The sequence below is a fragment of the Toxorhynchites rutilus genome, chromosome 1 (genome assembly GCF_029784135.1).
Source record: "Toxorhynchites rutilus septentrionalis strain SRP chromosome 1, ASM2978413v1, whole genome shotgun sequence".
Lineage (NCBI taxonomy): Eukaryota > Metazoa > Arthropoda > Insecta > Diptera > Culicidae > Toxorhynchites > Toxorhynchites rutilus.
Window position 1 is genome coordinate 165,201,679 of NC_073744.1, and position 21,591 is coordinate 165,223,269.

The 21,591-nt window shown below is 37.1% G+C and overlaps 1 protein-coding gene across 1 annotated transcript in view; it reads left to right on the top strand.

The window, feature by feature from the left end:
* The window catches only part of LOC129761965 (probable G-protein coupled receptor B0563.6), a 219,501-nt gene that overhangs the window by 125,403 nt on the left and 72,507 nt on the right, over positions 1-21,591 (top strand). The gene's annotated exons all lie outside the window — the stretch shown is intronic.

Here is a 21,591-nt window from a genome sequence, read left to right on the forward strand (position 1 = left end):
CGTCCGGCGTCTTGGCTCTCCCATCGGGGTCGAGAGCCAGCAGCAGTTGAACATTTTTTTTCTCATGTTCACAGCAGGAACGATACGCTTGCCGTTCAAGCTGAGTAAACTTTACTCTTCATTTATATGTTTTTTTTTTGCTTTCTTCCACCAATACGGCTTCTGGTTTCTGGATTATTTTTGCTTATCCGCGAAATGCGCTGCATTAAGTCGGCGGAAGCGGGCGCTTGGCGAGATGCCAATTCCGTTTGTGGTCTTCCAGCTGAAATGTGAGATGCGAGTATTCGCGCCACTCGTAAATAATAACAGACGAACAAATTGGGGGTATGTTTTTTACGTTCCATCAACCAGAGCACAGAACTCTGTGGTTTGTGCGGTCGGTCTGAAGCGTCAAATCACTTGATGAAATTTGTGTTGAATTTGCCAACTGTGGGTAATAACGAACGGAACGATGTTCGCTCTGCAAGGATTGTATATTTTGACGTGGGACTACGTCTAACCGGAATATATGGAGGGTGAAATGAAAACCTAAACACAGAACATGCAGGAAAAAATGAAAGATTTCGAATGCTTATAGCTCGAACATTTCGTACTGGATAGGAGAGATGTTTGCATCACTTGATAGGGAATATTTCTACGCATCTATCGCAACTAACAAAATGTTGTTTTTCATTAGATAAACAATTGAATAACTGTAAAATATTAGGCGTTATCTAAACGCCCTAACTGCATCGTTTTGATTGGCCCGATTTACGGTTTCCCTAACACAGCCATCAAAACCAAGCAGCCTTGGGGAAATCGGCATTGCAAATACATGAAAGTAGGGGGACTTTTGTTCTCATCGAAAAATGTTCCCTAACACAGATTTTAAAACACACGAAAGAGCCTAGAGGCGAGTGAACTGAAAAGTTTAAACCCTCTTAAAGCCAAAAAGAAGAAGAAGAACACACGAAAGTAGGGGGAGCTTTTGTTCCCACCGAAATGTGTTCCCTAATAGAGATTTCTAAACCAAGGTGCCTGGAGAAATCGGTATTTGAAATTCATGCAAGTCGGGGGTATTTTTGTTCCGACTGGAATGTGTTTCCCTAACACAGACTTCAAATCCATGGAGCGTGGGGAAATCGGCATTGCGAATTCATACAAATCGGGGGTATTTTTGTTCCGATTGAAATGTGTTTCCCTAACACAGACTTCAAAACCGAGGATTCTGGGGAAATCGGCTCTGCAAATAAATGCAAACTGCGAGTACTTTTGTCCTCGCTTGCCTTTGTGCAGAGTGGAATATGTCTGTCCTAACATGATCTTCTAAACTTAGGAACCTGGGAAAATCGTGCAGACACTAGAAGCGAATGAGCTTCCCAGTTTCAAGCAAATTCGAGATTCGAGAAGTATGTACACTTTTGGGATGTAAACTTCAGAGGGAAATGTAAAATAAAATAATCGTTTGATAATTTTTTTTGTCTTTATTGGAAAGATTTTCAGCCTTAGGCTGGTTCATCAAACGTTTGATAATTCTTCCGTACATATATTTTGTTCTAGTCATCATACCAAACGTAAAAGGTCCGTCATTAAATTTACTTGTAACGAAGAACAATCAATCACAATAAATGAATTGACTTTACACGGCATTTGTTCATTTTTTGACGTAGGACTACGTCTAACCGGAAGATATAGGGGGTGAAATGGAAATCTAGGCACTGAACAAGTAGGAAAAAATGCAAGATTTGGAACGCTTATAACTCGAGCATTTCTCAATAGATCGCAAAGGTTTTTGCATCAATTGATAGGAAATATATCTACGCATCTATCATAACGAATAACATTTCATTTTTCTTGAGATAAATAATTGAATAATTGTTAAATATCAAGCATTGTCCAAATACACTATGTGCCCATTTTTGATTGGTCCATTTTGTGCTCCTCAAATCGTACCGACCAAAACGGGCAACCAGAGCAGCAGCGAAATAGAATGAAGCACGATTGGAAAGGAAAAAGAAAAAAATTAGGGAAACATTGGTCGCAGTCTCACACATGCGTAATTCTCGAGCCAGCCAGTCAGCTTAAAAATCCCCTCTTCGCTGCCGTAACGATCATTCTCATTCGAACCGTACACCACATCGTTTCGCATCACCTCACATCAACAAACCAACACAAGCAGCCATGGTTGGATATGGCAAAGGAGGAAAAGTGAAGGGAAAGGCAAAATCCCGCTCGAACCGTGGTGGTCTGCAATTTCCCGTAGGTGTATCCGCCAATTGCACCGGAAAAGGTAGCTAGGTCGAGCGCGTTAGTACCTGTGTACCAGTCCACCTAGCCGGCGTTATATAGTTTCGGCCGCCGGAGTGATCGAGTTGGCTGGCAAAGCTGCTCGCGACGATAAGAAAACCTGCATTCGGAACATAACACATTCGGTTCGGCGGACATCAAGACAACAGGCAGTTGCAGCGAATGGCGAGTGGCAAACGCAATCGCAAAACAGCATCAGGTAGCAGAAGAAAAAAGTTTGTTCTTTATACAAACTTCTTTGGTGGCAAATCCAGAACAAGGCGGCTTCGAGGGCGTTCGAAATGGTTTTTTTCAAAACCACGAGTACTAAGTTTTCTAAATTGAAACCATTCCATAAAACAAGGCGCTTTTCAGGGCCATTAAGCCTTCCAAAAAAGAGTTTAGGAAATAAAGTTCAATGCTTTCTAAAACATTATCCAAAATAATAATAAAACACAAATTGATGTTTTCATAATTTGTTTGCCAGGATTTGATGAGTATGTGAATTTGGCAGTTGTTCTGAGCTTATTGATAGTTGGGGACTTTCCTGATTATTCAATTTTCACCAATTCTTAAATTGTTTCCAGATTGAAAGTACAGTAATCTACAATTAGTTCGACATTTAGCTAATTGGACGGACATGTAATGTGACTTATTTAGTTGGACATTTTTGTAAACATAGAGATCCAAATTATGATCCCACATTGAAAGTCGACACTGTACCACTGTCATCGCAAATGTTCAATTACAGGTTAAAATTACCTCCAATCCGGCACTGAGTGGTGGTAATACGACGTGCCATTGAATGTAATTTACTGTAAAATATGTCACAAGCTGGATGGGAAGAAATTTTCCAACTGTGAAAGCTGTGGCGAGTGACAACAAATCGCTAAACAGGAAGGTTTAGCCGAACAAGATGGGAATATCGAGTGATAACAAAAACACAACACCAAAGGTTCTTTTCAGAACCATTAACATATTCATAAAGAGTAAACAGTAAACTAATCCATTTTTCAGGTAGATAGGTAGGTATTCACGTAGGTGAAGAAAATAAAACAATATATTTAAAATATATATTTAACAAAAGCTGTCCCCTTTGCATAGTCCTACGTTACTCCGGTTATGTCCCCGACATTACCCACCCGTCTTTTTCACTCACAGAGCAAATATATTGAACTCAATTGAATTTGGAAACTGTTTCATTCAATCAAGAATTTAATCAATACAAACGAATGATTGCTAAGCTAAGGTAGTTCCACGTGAACCTTGCGGTTATATCATAGATATAACCCACTCATTTTTTTTATTTCGAATGAGGTTCGGCTGTGTATTTAATGAAATGTTTACGGTAAGTTCGAAGAAAAATAGTGTCACTTTTTTTAACCCATTTGTTTATTTTAAGCATTTTAGCAGTAACAGAGCCGAATTAAAATCGTGTACATGTCACATGTTTATCATATCTATAAATAGAACACTACACAGTTGCCATTTTTCAGGGTAAGAGTATTCCTTCTGTTCTTCCATTATTCAGTTAGACCACCCGGACAGCAGAGACAGTTGATATGATCATTATTGTGTTATTTCCAGCACAACAGCCCGATGTTTTTTTTTTTGTTGCAAGCAAACGGTGCATATGGATAGAGAGAGGCTAGGATTCCGACGCTGAATCGACCTCCATCGCTGATGATTGTTGCGCGGACGAAGTTATTCTGTTTTGAACTCACGATCGATCGCTTAAGGTGGGACTAGAATGCCGCGCTATGCGTCGCGTTGCGACTATTGTGCTTTGACACTTCATTTTAAATATGTGTGTTTCCATTCAGCCGAACACAATAATGCGTTGCGTCATTAGCATCGTTGTACTAAACGCTAACATTTGTTCTAAACTGCTTGCGCCGAATTCGCGATGACAATGGCATGGTGTCGACGTCTGGTGGAAACTTCAAATTAGGGCCATAATTTGGGTCCCAAACTGGTTAGTGTAATTTCTATCAGATTAGATGACACGAAGCCGGTTTTTAAATTCTAAAATTTCAATGAAAACTTTCACATCATGTTATTTGATTACTTGAAACACGTGTTTCTGACTTTCATTCAACCATGTGGCCAAACAATTCCAACATTGTTGCTGAATTTTTTCATCATAATATAGAGTTGTCTTCGTAAACAATTTTCGTATGAGACTTTTTCACCACCTACAAACAAAAATGTTTTACATTTAAATAGAATAAAGGGTGTGTCACATCAAATTGCATCACGGAAAAAACGCTGTAGAAATTTAATTTTTAGGAATTATAATTTCAGCTTTCGCTTATAATCAGATAAGAGTGTATAGATCACGTTGGCCATGCTTCACTGTCAATTTTTCGTAAATTTGGAAAAATGTCGTCGAACGAAAAAGAGCGTTGTGAATTAATCCTGTGCAGAATCCGGAGTTGTCACATCGGGACATCGGTAAGATGCTGGGAATCGTCCAATCCACGGTCAGCAGAGTACTAAAACGATACTTCGAGAACCTAACCATCGACCGGAAGGCGAAGAACGGCAAAAATGGATGCTCCGTCAGCGAAAAAGATCACAAGCGCGTAGTTAAGCAGTTTGGACGTGATCCGAGAAGTTCGGTCCGGGATATCGCCAATAAGCTGAATTTGTCAAGTTCATTCGTCCAGCGGACCAAGCAGCGGGAGGGCCTGCGTACATACAAGGTTCAGAAGGCTCCTAACCGCGACGAAAGGCAAAACATGGTGGGGAAGACGCGAGCCCGGAAGGTGTACACCGAAATGCTGACGAAGCCGCATTGCCTGGTAATGGACGACGAAACCTACGTCAAAGCGGACTTTCGTCAGCTGCCGGGCCTGTTGTTCTTCTCCGCAGAGGACAAATTCAGCGTTCCGGAGGAGATTCGCAAGCAGAAACTATCCAAGTTTGCCAAAAAGTACATGATGTGGCAAGCGATCTGCTCTTGCGGAAAGCGGAGCGCCCCCTTCGTGATGATCGGCACGGTAAACGGGTAGGTTTACCTTAAGGAGTGCCTACCGAAGCGCTTACTACCACTATTGAAGCAGCACGAGGGCCCGACCATCTTCTGGCCGGATCTCGCTTCGTGCCACTATTCAAAGGACGTGTTGGAGTGGTACGAAGCCAACGGGGTCACCTTCGTGCCAAAGGAAATGAACCCGCCCAACGCGCCGGAGCTTCGCCCAATAGAGAAATATTGGGCGATTATAAAGCAGGCCCTCTGGAAGAACCCAAAAGTTGTCAAATCGGAGGCGGACTTCAAGAGAAAATGGATTTCTGTTCAAAAAAAACTACAACCTGACGTTGTACAGAACCTTATGGACGGGGTAAAGAGGAAGGTGCGAGCATATGGGCTTGGGCTCGAAGTATGAATAAAAAGAAAATGCCAAAAGTTGTTTAATAATTTTTATTTTACTGTCTAAAATTTTCAAAAGAATCGGTCTACTGGGCGAATTTCTACAGCGTTTTTTCCGTGATGTAATTTGATGTGACACACCCTTTACTAGTTTGATATGGGAAAGATAATTTTCATTCATAATTTTAATTTTGAAAACGTGTTCATCGACTGAAAATCAGCTATTGTTTCACGCTCCCCTAAACTAGTGAACGAAGCTCCATGCCGCCAGCGCGGATATGTAAATATGTTGTTTTTAAAAACATTCAACAGATCCGTGGACACAACAAGGACAAGATTTTCATACGAATTTTATTTTGTTTTTGTTTACATGAAAAGTGGTGACGTGAATGCTAGATTGTGACTGCAAATCAACAGACTGCGTCGGGCGAATGTTTTAGTACAAAACGCAAGCAATGACAGCTGATGAGAAGCAACGCACTACGCGGCATTCTGTTTCCACCTTTACTAAGCGAACGCGCAACCAATGTGGCTACGAAGACCCCCCAAACACAGTATCACTTACGCAACAGAATCTGATGGTTTTCTAAATGGTATTAACAACATCCAAATATCTTGGCTTTAGTTTTTGCGTCTACCACAGCTACCAAAATAGCATAGCAGTGTGTTGAGTCAATTCAATGGAAATTTGTGCGCAAGACTACGAAATTTGACCGTTAAAGTCTGATAGGAATAAACTTATTAGGTTCTCGAAGAGATGTTGCCAAGACCCTATTTATTTCGGACTTGATTACATCGACTATCGATTGCCCAGTGCTCCTTCGGTTGATTAATTTCAACGTTGATCGCCTTAATCTACGTTCTCAGAACTTTTTCTACCTCCTGTCGTGTTCCCGTTTAAGCATCGTTGAATTCCAGTGACCGTTTCTGCTAACTTTATTCTAGAGACTGACGTTCCATTGAACTAGTGGCATGCATCAGCCAAAGAGATATTCTTTAATTGCTCATTTTTCTCATTTTTATTAGCTGATACTCTTTCGGACCAATGGTGCCAATATTTCCGAATAATTTTACTTTTACTTCTAATGCATCCGGATAATTGTAAAAGACATTTAGCAGCGTTGATCCGAACAGAGACAAATTAGAGCTTTTTCTCATTTCGCTCTTATATTATTTTCCTCTCCTTATTTGTGGAGGAATGTTCTCACGTCTTGCTTGCGTGTATGGGTAATCCAAGAATTCCCTTGCATACAAAGCCAAAGCTTTACCAAAGATCATGAGCAGATGAAACAAAAGTATTTTTTAATCGATTTACATTTACATATACCTATATTTCAATTATTTCGCATTTCTTCTCTTGTCTTCATCTCATCTCCTACACCTCCCATCAACCAGAACAAATTACGGACACGATGAACCTTTTACTAAAGGCCCATTTATACGTTGCTAGTAGCTGACTTGACAATGAGCAGCTACTGACCCGGTGGACTCGCTTGACAATTGGTTGACTCGCCTTGTCCGTTCACATAGTGTGAGCTGCTGGCGAGAAACTAGATACTACGGCACGGGTTTACCTGGGATGCCAGGCGATTTTTCAAATGTCCATCAAATAGTCAGAAACAGCAATCAGGTCCGAATTTGTCAAATGATTGGTCCGAAATCGACTTCTTTATTGGTAGTTTTCATCTTAGGTTTTCAGTTGAATGTATCATTACACAATTTTATAGAGATTACAGAGCAGTGTTGAGAATAACACCTGAACAAGTGGAAAAACTGTTGAATTTAATTGCTCCACAAATACAACGCCAAGATACACTCATGAAGGATGCTGTACCTGCAAGAGTGATAATATAAATGACATTAATATGCCTTTCTTCTGGAATATTGTTCAGATTGTTGTCGATATTTTTTAGAATCTCGAAAGCATCCATAGCTAAGATAATTCCGGAAGTATGTGATGCTTTAAATGATAGTCTAGAAGACTTTTTAAAATTTTATTCACACGCGTCAAAAATTAAAATAATGAATGAAAATGTACTTTTTTAAATCGAATATGTATTCTGTTTCTTAGAACCTTACTTTTTTTCGCAAGTTGTGAGTGAATTTTGAATGAAAATTGTGCCTGATAATGATTCTATATTAGACATTCTCCAGAAAACTATCTCAAAAAGAAAGCGTGCCCCGCCAGCGTGCAAAACGGAATAACAATGATTTCGTTAAGAAACTATGAGGGTTTTATTTGTTTTTCCAATAATTTTCAAGTCTATAAATATCTTCGCATATTTTCAAATATCTTAAAAATAGAGACATTTCTTTACATTTGGCATCCCTGATTCGAACGCTAAATTCTGTTTTTGACGTTTTGAAGCATGCGAGTGCGAGTAAATTCAAAAAACTTTGAAGTAGCTCGCACGCCGGATCACACATGACAATAACTGGCATGATGTGTTCACACGGTGTGAGTAGCTGCACTGCAGTAACTGACTAGACCGACTCGTATGCTTGCTCGCACCGTCTGAACCCGGCTTAACATGTACCACGTGTTTAATCATTGTAGCCAGAGTTGCCAACTAAAATTTTCAAAAATCAGGATAAATGAAAATAAAAATCAGGAAAAATCAGGATAATTTATATAGGATTGTCCGGAAAGTCGGTGCTCATTTTTTAGGAAAATAATAGCAACATTTTTGTTTTTAATTTCAATTTATATGCGCAGTTTTATTCCACAATCATTTGTCAGTTTTTACGCAGGATATAAATTTTATCATCATGTTTGCTTTATCGTCGAAAACTGTTCAAGGTTTTTTATGCTGTTCATGGAGTCGAAGTTTTTTCCTTGAAAGTACTTTGTAGGGACAAAGCATGACAAGCTGGCATCCTTGAAGTAAGAAGTGAGAGAAAAAAATTCGCAACACTATCTTGAACGTTCATTTATTGAATTAACGTTGACGGGATTGAGCTTCGCTCTCTTTGATTGTGAAGCGAAAATCATATTTGATACTTCAAGTGGAATAAAAGCACTTTTGAACTAAGAATTATGAATGAAATTATAGCTTTCCGCATCGAGTATGTATTCCACGTAATAGAGGAACTTGTTTTTTTAAATTGTGAAAAATATTGAACAAAAAAAACTGTATTTGATGATGATTTTATATTATAACGGCAAGCTTTTGTGGTAATATCAAGAAATGTGTTTTTCATGTTAAAATAGAAGTCAGGACAACATTTTAAAAACAATAAATAATTAATTCAATCCAAAATATAACGGTTTACAACTACTTTCGGACATTCTAATCTGATAATGTATCTTTCTTTCAATGACATTATAGAAAGGCGGACCGAATAGCTTATTTCATGTAAGTTGTTAGGATAGTTCTCATTTCCAACATTTCCAGTGTATTCATTACGCAAATTTTTTATTCTAATGAAGTAAAAACTACAAAAATCAGGAAAAATCAGGATCATTTCAGTAAAATCAGGGAAAATCGAATGTTTGTCAGGTTATCAGGGAGTGCGCCAAAAAGTCTGGGAAATCCTGAAAAATCAGGAAGGTTGGCATCTCTGGTTGTAGCTCCTATTTTGCCTTTCATCATTCATCATCATCGTTAAGCATCACGCCATCTATGTATATTCTGTTGTCTTTGTAAACAAATGAATGAATGAATAAATAACATCGTGCTTGACGTTTGCTATTTCATGATTAACTTTGGTCCGCGTTTGTGTTTCGCAGTAACGGAAAAATTATTTCATCATCAAATGGTATTTTGTAGTACAGGTCGGAGTCGATTATCCGGAGTATTGATTTTTTTGACGTAGGACTACGTCTTACATTAAGGGTGCCAACTCAGAAAACAGGTCACGTTTTCATGAAATAAAGTTAACGTTGATAACTATTCTTGCTGCGAACGGATTTTACCGATTTGCGTATCAACCGAATCGGAAATTTTCTAATATTTTTTATATATGCTATACATTACAATCCCATAGTCTGTATACGGTTTAAATTGATGAAAATTGGAAGCATTCCCATTTCCCCATACATTTGTTCTGTCCATTTGTGTGCTTTCCCGAACAGAGCTGTCAATAACGGGAAACTTGTGCATCCGCTAGAATAGAAACAACGAAGGGGGACAGCGAAAAGAGAATATTTGCAAAGTAAACTCTACCCCAAGGCGCCTAGAAGTATATAAGGTGGGCCAACTTGCTAAAATGACTCTTCAGCCATCTTGGAAGTCTACTGTGTTTTGTTTGTAAACAATACACAATACGCTAGTGGCGAAGCTCACTCGTGATCAGTCTATCTCTTTCACGCTACAAGCAAATATTTCCCCTTCTACTTTCTTCCGTACTGTTTTCATATACCGCTCCCCTAACCAACTTAGTGACGAAACGGCCTCACCTAGTACCATAGATCCGTCTTGCTCTACCCTTGCATAGTAAGTTAGCTGTCGCTAGCGTATGAGTATTGCATCTCCTCTGAGGAAAATTCTCAGAATCTTTCTGTGCCCTAAACAACAAAGGTCGCTTATTCTGCTCGTTTTGTGTTTTATGTTTCTCCTCGATCTGTGAACGCTATCGAATATTTCACTTGAAATGCATCTGGCATAGCATTTAACACAATTTGGCTTTGTGTGTGTTGCTTATTTTCGTTGCGCGAAACTTATAACTTGTTCATTTCCTGTACATGTTGTGCGATTTTAGCCACCAAAATAGACCAGCCATTTCGGAGATGCTTTATGCTTTGGCCGCAGAGCACACGTCTTGCCCTCACCGCTGACCGAATGCCCGAGGCCAAGAGCCCGTGCTGCGTGGTTGGGTTGGGCGATGCAGGGTTGGAGCCAACCGCAAAGCGGGTGAAATATGGGCGGCAGGGATGCGTCGTATAGGCACGGTATGTATAAAAGTATTGCAAGCGAAATACATTGGATGTAATAGGAGGATCACATTCACCCTCTACACACATGTGAATAGCACACCTTCTGTACTTTTAGTTGCCATTCGTATTTGCTTTCGTGCGCATCGGCTCTGTTCTGACGCAACAAGCTCCTAGTTTTATTGACGGTTTTGACCGAGAGTCGATGAACGATTTTCATAAACGGTCATTCTCGCGATGTTTAATGTTTATCGCTGCATGCATGTGCTAGACGTGTGTTTGATGCTTGTTGAATTTCGATGCACGGAAAATACCTCTCGTTAAATACTCAGTGCAATGCATGCATTGATATAGAGAAACAAATTGCGACATATAACTAATTAGTGTATTGTTCTCGCAAAGGCGAGAAAGAATCGTTGCTTCTCGAAATGATTCTTCAAAACCACAAGCCATTAAACCTTTTCAGGATCCCCGGAACTTTTCACTAGAGTTATGTATGGAATTTCAACGTATTCGCAAATAATGAATGATAAACCAACAAATTTCAAAAAAAAGCTTGCGTAGTCCTACGTCCTAAGCGGTCGTGTCTCGGATACAACCCCTCGTTTTTTTTACTCCGTATAATCGAATCCTCCGGATAATCGAGTCATAAAAAAACGAATTTTCTCTCGGTAAACGTAATATAATTATGATTTGCACTTATTCATTGAACGGTTTAATCTAGGTTGACCCGTTTGTATGTTTGTGGCTTTATAACTTTGTAACTTTGTCCGTAGCGCTCTACCACATTAATAGAAATTTAACCATCTTCCTGTTGACTATTTAATCTGAAATTATGAATCTCTGGCGTTATCTCTGGTGTCATTATAAAACTGCGCATTCCATGATCTTGAAAATCCAAGATGGCGACCGCTACAAAATGGCGGATTTCTTTTTTTCTCAGAACCTCATCAATATGTATATCAAATGAAAAGGATTGACTAGTAGTACACAGTTATTTATGAAAAATGCAAATCCAAAATGACCGCCACCACAAAATGGCGCCATATATATTTTTTCTTCAAAACCTCATCAATATGGGAATCGAGAGAAAGTTCTCGACAAGTAGAACATAGTAGATAAGGAAAAATCCAATTCCAATATGGCCGCAGTCCCCAAACAACTAATTACTTTTTAAATGGATTCATTCAGCTTGACCTGTTTTTATGTATGTTTGAAGGTTTGTAGAGTTGTCCCACATTAATAGAAAATTGACCCCGTTCTTGTTGACTGCTTGATCTGAAATTTGGAACATACATTTAATTCTACGTATTCCATGATCTTGAAAAATTCAACTTGGCCGTCGTTAAAAATGGCTGAGTGATTTGACTTGGAGAACACGAAACATAATAAACAACATATCCACAGTCAGTTGTTTCATCATGTACCCCACGATTTTATTTCAGCCTAATCACTGCCCTAGATTAATGAAGGAACGGATGTGATTACTACTAACTGCTACTTGTCTAATTGTCTTCTAGCTTTCAGTACATTAAACCGTTTAATTGCAAAAATTGTTTCAATTTGTTTTATTTTCTAGTTTTTAGTAAATTATCTGTATCATTAGTATACTTCTCTACATTAAAACCATTCAAAAAATTTTTTTTTTACTTTTTATTTCTTACCTAACTTTCTCTGGAATATTTTGATGATATACTGTATTCTATTAGTCAAATAATTTCATTTGATACCAATATTGAGGGAATTGCTAAAAATACATAATCGGTAAAGCCGAATAAATGTGGATGTACCGCCCGGGCTTGCCGACGTGCCGAAAACCGATTCGAATCAAACCGAATCCAACCCGAAACAAGTGGGTCCGGTTCGAGAAAGTCGAATCAAAACAAAACGAAGTAAATTAGCGTTGACGACATTGTGCTTCGTGTGTTCGTGACGGCTTCGTGCATCCGATGGGCCTTCGGCTTCGTGCACCCGATGGGGCGTCCACATTACATAACGAACCGAATATGCCGCCTGGTACAGGCCGATCGGCATAATGTGGACGCGCCTTTACAATTCTTTGTTCAAATTCGACGATTTTGGTTTCCAGTTTACATTCGTGTTTCTTACATATTGCGCCCTTGCTTTCGCGCTCGTTTGCTTTGACGCTAACCCGATCTGCTGGAGCAAGTTTAATTTCCCATTCGGAAACATATTTCTTAATATTCTTCTCGATTTTTGTTAATTTATACTTCATTTTTGAATGAATCGCTCGCATGAAACTACGGAAGCCATTTTCAATATTTAGACAAAACCCAACTATTCAAAATTACTATGAGGACCAATGATAAATGTCTCCAATCCTATCTCGGCTTTCATGAATATATTATGGGCGACTTTCAATCAGCAACTTCTTCTCAAATGGAAAATTGTTAAATGCCTACCGAATTAAAATATGAAAAATTAATTTATACTGTATATTTTATTTTATATTTTGAATTTAATTTTCAAAAAGGAAAAATAAATGCGGAAATTCCTTTTATAACAATTCTCATGGTCATATACGAAAATTTTCAATCACAACTGCACACTACAGAAATATAATATTTCTTTGCATTCAAATATATATTCTGACATCAAAGAAGGTTTAAACAAACGCATTATAAAACAGTAGATATTAGATTATTAAAACGCATGACTAATTCAACCATGTGCATAATAGAGTTCCAAATTTTTTCATATTCTGAATAAACAAGGACAATCTGTACTTCACTTTGGTACTTACTAATATCATCAGTTAACAAAAAAATGTTCATAATTTTAATTTAACGGGTGAATTTGAGATAATTTAATAAAAAAAGATTTTTTTTTTTTTTGATATATGGAGACACGATAACAAAGGCATAGTTAAAATTCATGTTTTGTTCTGTGTTCTGTGTTCTGTATAAATATAATATTTAAGATATTTTATATTTACATATAAAAAACATTGCAGTAACTCGTATATTCTAAGGTCGCGTACATTGAATTTACCATACTTTTTCTTTGGAAACAAATCGTGCTTTCACTATCCTTAACGAAATAATACCCTTTATTTACCTTTTTTTTTCTAATAAAAAGGTGTATTTATTTCAATATGAAACTTGTATGTTACTTACCTCTTTTGCAATCGAGCTCCTATTTTTCTCAATCGTGAAAATAACCATCTAATCAATCCCAAATATCAGCTGTCATATATTTTTTTGTTGCTTCAATACAAAAAATCAATTGCATTAATTTCCACATTGGATTTGGATCGCCTATAAACCTCTCTAAACAGGTTGGCGCATTTATCACACACGCACTTCTCACGTGTTTGCAAAGCCGATTTCTCCAACGCTGCTTGGTTTTGAAGTCTGTGTTAGGGAACGCATTTCGGTGAGAACAAAAATCTTCATTCTTTCATGTATTTCGAATGTTGATTTCTCCAAGGCTGCTTGGTTTTGATAGCTGTGTTGGGGAAGCTGTAAATCTGTCCAATCAAAACGAGGCAGTTAGGGCGTTTAGATAACGCTCAACATTTTACAGTTATTCAATTGTTTATCTAATGAAGAATAACATTTTATTAATTGCGATGGATGCGTAGAAATATTCCCAATCATTTGATGCAAACATCTTTCCGATCCAGTAAGAAATGTTCGAGTTATAAGCATTCAACATTTTTAATTTTTTCCTGCATGTTCTGTATTTTTCAATTTTTCAAGGTTTTCAATTTACCCCCCATATATTCCGGTTAGACGTAGTCCCACGTCAAAAAAAAATTATTGGAGGTTGTGTTCAAGACACGACCGCATTGCTGCGTAGAACTACGCTGAAGTTTAATTCAAGTAGCTTGTTTATAACTGTGGATATTATTTTATAATGCAACGAAAATTTTTAAATAACCAGTCTACCAGTTTGGTCGCCCTGAAATGTTTTTTATTGCAAAACCATTTGGCGATAATTGTTTGATGATTAATTCTTGTGCTCGCAGAACAATACTTGCTCGAGTTAAACGCAGCTGTGAGAAAGTATTGCTACTGGCAAGCGAAACCAAATCACATACAAAATTCCAGAACGACATTTACTTTCTTGGTGACTAAATAAACGAAATAAACTCTATCTGTGAATCTCGACAACCTCGAAAAGAGTAGCACTGCTTCATTATGATCAAGATTAGCGCAAATGCAATCCTAGTTGAAAGCAGTTTTGCGACTGGCACGTGAGCTCGAATAAATTAATAACTTGATATAACTTATTGAATAACTTGGTATTCCAGAAATAATTTTTTGGTGCACAACCTTAACACCTGCTTCACCATAGCGTCAGTTCAATGCATTGATGACAGAAAACAAACAATGTTAACTGCTTGGAAAAAGGCTAAATATTTGACTATTTTCTCTCCTTGTTTATATTTATCAACACGACTGCTTAATTTGCAACACAAAACAATCGTCAATCATATCTTAGGCGATATATGCGATTGTTGCATCGTTACAGGGCCAATGCACACGGGAGCAGATACAAATGGGGTTTCAGCGTAGCGAAGATGCATTATTTTTACGTACGGGTTATGAAGCACGCACGTACGCAAACAAATATCCATATATCGAAGGCTTGAAGCAACTAAATATACAAATACTTATCTCCGTTTTGTGCTCTTCTCAACAGAAGGCCTTTCTGTTAATATTGTCAGTCTAGATTTGCTTAGCTGTCATCATTTATGGAGAAAGTTTTTCTACCGTCATGCGAAACCATATCACTGACAAAATTCCAGAGCATTTATTTTCTTGGTGGACTGACGATAGCCTAACTTGATGATTCCTCACACAATTGTGTAGCTCAGAACCTTAGTGCAATGGCGTCAGTTTGATGCTATGATTTATATGCTAGAAACATCAGCGAGTAATTTGGTCGCATCCACAGTCCGGAACGAAGACTTGTGATGACACAAAACAAGGAAGAATAAGCGATATTCATTGCTTTGAATACAGAACGACACTGAAAGTTTGCCTTCCTTCCTTGCTTGAGACTTTAAACTTCTTCAGTTCATTCATCTCTAACTTTCTAATAGGCCTTTGGAAAACTTTACTTTATTCATAATATTACTCCTCCACTCCCATTGCCTTGAGAAAAGCATTCCTCGCCGTCCAGCACGTCCAGCAACGATGTTGTTCAGTCGATTTCCTCACGAAGAATGAAAGTTTGCATCAGTGAGATCCACTGTTTATACTCTAGGCAAATATTCCCCTTCGTTCTTCTTCTTTTCCTTTGTACACGGAGACTTTACATCTTACGATTCCCCCTTCGTTGCTCGTCGATAACTTGCTCGTTATTGACAGCTCTGTTCGGGAAAGTACACAAATGGACAAATCAAATGTATGAGGAAATAGGAATGCTTCCAATTTTCATTAATTTAAACCATATACAGACTAAGGGTTTGTAATGTATAACATATCAAACAAATGTTGTGTACTTTCCGATTCGTTTGGTGTATAAATCGCCAATATCCGTTCGCGGCAAAAATAGTTATTAACGTTAACTTTATTTCATAAAAACGTGACCTGTTTTCTGATTTGGCACCCTTAATGAAAGACGTAGTTCTACGTCAAAAATCCGTAATGAATCCGTTCACTTTTCCTTCAGTTGTCCGAAATTTTCACCACCAGTCAGAAATGGCGTGGGTTCGAATCCCACCGCTGTCACCACATGTACAACGTCGCCTAGCGGTCTAGGCGACAGGAATTTCAGATGATCAAAGAACACCACGCGACGATGTTCTCCTTGCAACAGCCCCGAACGAACTCTGTTCCAGTCCTAAAAATAAACCGTGGATGCTACACCATTCGATAAATCGCCATGTCTAGAATAATAAATAAAACTCTGTGTAATCCCGATTCGATTGGTGTCTAAAATCATCAAAATCCGTTTACCACAAATAAATTCACTAATGTTAAAACTATTTCATTGAAACGTGACCGGTTTTCAGAGCTGCTACCTTCAAAAACAGACGAAATCCTGTGTCACAAATTGAAATATATGAACCAGTTCAGATGCACAGTTTCCCCCTCTTTCATCTTCTTGGAGTGATCCGAGCCCTAGAAACAGTGTACTTCCAGTTCACAAACTCCCCAAGTAAAGTCGTTTTGAAACAGAACACGAAATTGTACATCTTCACTCAATTGTCAAAAGAATTGCTACGCTGAGTTCTGTCACTATTTTAAGCATCCTCTCATGCCAAACACACACCCAAACACATCCGGAACACATATCAGCAAAATCAAGTCAAGGCTAGCATCCGCACTGGAGCCTGGAGGAGGGTGCAATAAGACAGCAAAAGTGCATCCAATCTGCTCTGGAAGTTTGCCCTTGCTCCCATCATCAGCATCATCTCGACGGCAGACGGCAGACTGGAAACAAACTAACTCTTCAACAACTACTACTTCTCCAGCAGCAATAAAACTAACAAAATGCTATGAATACAGAAACAGCAGCTGCTGAATTGCATCGCGTTTGTTGATCTGTGTTTTCACATATGCTTCTTATCCATAGTTATCCGGTGACAGGCAGCAGCCCTAAGCAGAAGCGTCTGTTCCCTCCTTTCGGTCCCGGTTCCGATGGCGGGAGGGAATGCAGTTATCGTAAACTTGTTTATTCCAGATGCGGGAGGAGTCTTCCGGATCCGGAAGAGGATGGTGCCCGTGGATTGATGCCAGGAAATTGTATCAAACTTTAGATTGGCGTGGCGTCGCTCGGGAGCAAATTAAACCACTCAGGAAGCAATTGGAGTTAATTGAATGCTGTGTGTTTTCATTGGGGAGAATTGTCAGTTAAATGGGATCGATTTGCTGCTCTACTACGCAGCGAAGCAAAGTTAGTCTTAGTAAGGCAATGAATGATTATTACGGTCAGTGTTATAAATCACGAGTTCACAATGGCCCAAAAAAGGCACGTTCCATGCATAGCGTTTTCGTTTTATCTCAATTCAGCTCTGCTCCGTATCGGTAGAACCGTATCGCCGGAAGCTATTACACCTAACATCGACTGGATGATCCTACCATTAAGTCGAATGTCGCATCACCGGTTTTGTTTGGGTACATTTCGTGCGTCTGACCTTCGAAGAATTGCTTCGTAACTTTCAAATCACGTCCCCATTGATTTTGCATCCCTCTCCCCACACAAGCATCCAATAATTTATACATTTATTCCGGTCGGAATGGATGTTTTTCTGCTTCCAATCTCGAACGCAAACTGTTTTGTCATTCAGTAACACTCGTGCTGATTCCTGGAAACATTTCTACGCTTGAATGGAACGATAGCTTTCGAACATTTTGTTTTTCTTCCACGTCAATTTTGCACCCTTCACCGAGTTTATTGTTGGTGAAAGAGGGAAATTTATAGGTATGATTTTGGTGCCATTTGCCGACGGCGATAAATCTCACCTTCAAGCATAACTTTTCGCACACCTTTTGATGGTATATTTTTCCTAATCGCGCCATCCAGATGAAACAGATTGAGACAGTCAATCCACAAACTAAATGCTCCGCTACTTTCGCCAAAGCGCCTATTCCTTCTCAGCTCAATGACCTCTTGACGCATGAGATGAAAAATGACCGCCTTTGCCTCCCGAGGCATCAGAAAAACATCCCCCTAAAAACGAGCCGCATATCATAAATTATTGGCCCACGGTGAACCGAAGTTTTGTTTTTGTTTTCTATTCGTCTTCGAATGCCGCATCAGACGCAAAAGCAACAACAACAAAATCAGAAAGATGAAAATCAGTGCCTTACCTATACAAAACACCGAAACTCAATTGCTTACATCGATTTATAGCATTCATTTTGAGTTCCGAGAAAATCATGTTAATGCAGAATTCATAGAAATCGCCCACTGCCGCCTATTTCCGGCACGGAAATTACCCTCCATTTGATAAATGCCCGTCAGTTATCCCCTCTTATCGTTACACGCACGTCAGTTACTTCTGCTTTTTTTGCGGCGCCCAAAACACCTCGGATTTGCTCCTTCGGAGCGAAGCCACTTCCTACCACAGTCGGAGCCAGAGATGAATACTCGATGGTGGTGACGTGACTCATTCCACGCAAATCTCCGGTAGGGATGGGGACGTAGAATGAACGAACGAGGATTCGCATTTGGTTGTCATTTGGTCCACTATCCGGCCCAGTAAAATATCCACCCCAATCCCGCTAACTGTGCTAAGCCCCAAATTGAGTTAGCACCCATATCAAAACATAGTTGAAACTTAGTGTTCGTGTGAAAAACATCCTTTCCCCGTTGGACTTCTGAGCAAGAAGAGCAAGGGAGAGGAGGGGGGACGTATAAGTTGTGGAACTTTGTCCGGGTACAATCACGCTTATCAGGATTCCTCTCTCCAGCTCTGTTTGACTATGCCTGCCATTTGCGGGGGTATATTAAAAACGTGTCCTGGTTAAGGTGGAGGTGCGGAACCACTTCCGTTGGATGGTGGAAAATGGTCCGCCGATGAGTGATATTAGTGGGGAAAGTATCTCATGATGTTCATTTCCTGGAATTGGTGTGTTGTTATTAAGGAAATTGTAAGAATTTCATTTATTCTCATTTTGTTACAAATTGGTATTAATATCACATATCCTGTATTATGGGAACAAATAAATATTATTGCAGTTAGATATGGAAATGGATACATTACATCCATTACAAAGATGACAGTGGCAATTTTGTATATGAGAACCATGATAAATAATAAATCCAGCGAATATAAAAATACAAACAATACAAACAAAAAAAAACAATACAAACAATACAAACAATACAAACAATACAAACAATACAAACAAAACAAACAATACAAACAATACAAACAATACAAACAATACAAACAATACAAACAATACAAACAATACAAACAATACAAACAATACAAACAATACAAACAATACAAACAATACAAACAATACAAACAATACAAACAATACAAACAATACAAACAATACAAACAATACAAACAATACAAACAATACAAACAATACAAACAATACAAACAATACAAACAATACAAACAATACAAACAATACAAACAATACAAACAATACAAACAATACAAACAATACAAATAATACAAACAATACAAACAATACAAACAATACAAACAATACAAACAATACAAACAATACAAACAATACAAACAATACAAACAATACAAACAATACAAACAACACAAACAATACAAACAATACAAACAATACAAACAATACAAACAATACAAACAATACAAACAATACAAACAATACAAACAATACAAACAATACAAACAATACAAACAATACAAACAATACAAACAATACAAACAATACAAACAATACAAACAATACAAACAATACAAACAATACAAACAATACAAACAATACAAACAATACAAACAATACAAACAATACAAACAATACAAACAATACAAACAATACAAACAATACAAACAATACAAACAATACAAACAATACAAACAATACAAACAATACAAACAATACAAACAATACAAACAATACAAACAATACAAACAATACAAACAATACAAACAATACAAACAATACAAACAATACAAACAATACAAACAATACAAACAATACAAACAATACAAACAATACAAACAATACAAACAATACAAACGATACAAACAATACAAACAACACAAACAATACAAACAATAAAAAAGTTCAAAAAAAGAAGCAAAATACAAAAAAATTAAAAACCCAACAAACTGAAATCCCGAAGGATTAAAAAATAACCGAAAAATCCTAGAATCCAACAAAATACAGAAGAATCTGGAAAATCTAAAAAACCGAAAAAAAAACAACAATCGAACAATCTCAAAAACTGAAATCCAAATAAAAATTTAAAAAAAAACAAAAAATTAAAAAGTTAATCCAAAAAAAATAAAAGAAAACAAACAAATCTAAAACATGATAACAAATATAAACTTAACTAAAAAATAAAAGAATTAGAAAACATCAAAAAAATTAAATCAAAATCTAAATAAAAACAAAAAAAATAATTCAAAGATCTAAAACAATTTTCTAAATAAAAAAAATTCTACAAATCTATAAAAAATAAATAAGAATTAAAAAAAAATAAATTAAAAATATTTTTTTAAAAAACTGAAAAAATCAGCAAAAACTAGAAAAAAAAGCTTCCACACATTGCAAATCTAAATAAAAAATAAAACAAATACAATATAAGCCAAATAATACAAAAAATCTAAAACACCGAAACATTCCAATAAATAAATAAAAAATCAAAGAGAAAACCAAATATTACAAACGTTTCCATTACTCTTCTCCAACTTCTCCAACTTTTTACCTATAGAACTAAAAAAATGAGCAAATTTTCATTCCTTCCTTAGTCTCGAGGAGATAGCTAGGTTCAAGGAGATGGTCATCTCCATAAAAAAAAATTAAAACAAGAAGCCTCAAATGTTATCTTATTGCAAATTTTGTCATTATCTATATTGTAACATTTTTCGAAAAGATAATAGGATTTTTATGCCTTTTTGAGAAAGAACATTGTCATTGTTCTACTCACAGAGGCGTTTCCCTATTCATACAAACACATCATTGTTAATTTACGTTGCTGAGCCATTTGGAAATCAATTCAGTTTGAAAAAGAGAAAAAATCTAAAACACAAAAACTCTAAAGAAAAACAAAATATCCAACAAAAAAATAACAAAATCTAAGAAATGTTATAATATTTAAAAAACTAAAACAACTTCAATAACTTAATAAAATAACAAAAATATAATTAAAAAAAAAATTCAAAAATATATTTTTATATTAAAAATTTTCATAAGTATATTTTTTATTATTTTGCATTTTTTAAAATTTAAATTTTTTTTTTAAAGAACTCAAAAATCACAAAAAAAATCCAACTAAAAATGGAACAAAACATGTTTCAACAAATACAACTATGAAAATTTAAAAAATCCAAAAGATTTATATGCAAATACAAAAAAAAAATCCTGAAGCTTCAGCAATACTCCAAAGACTATAATCTAGTAAAATTTGAAGAAAATTGTAAAATTCAAACATATTAAAA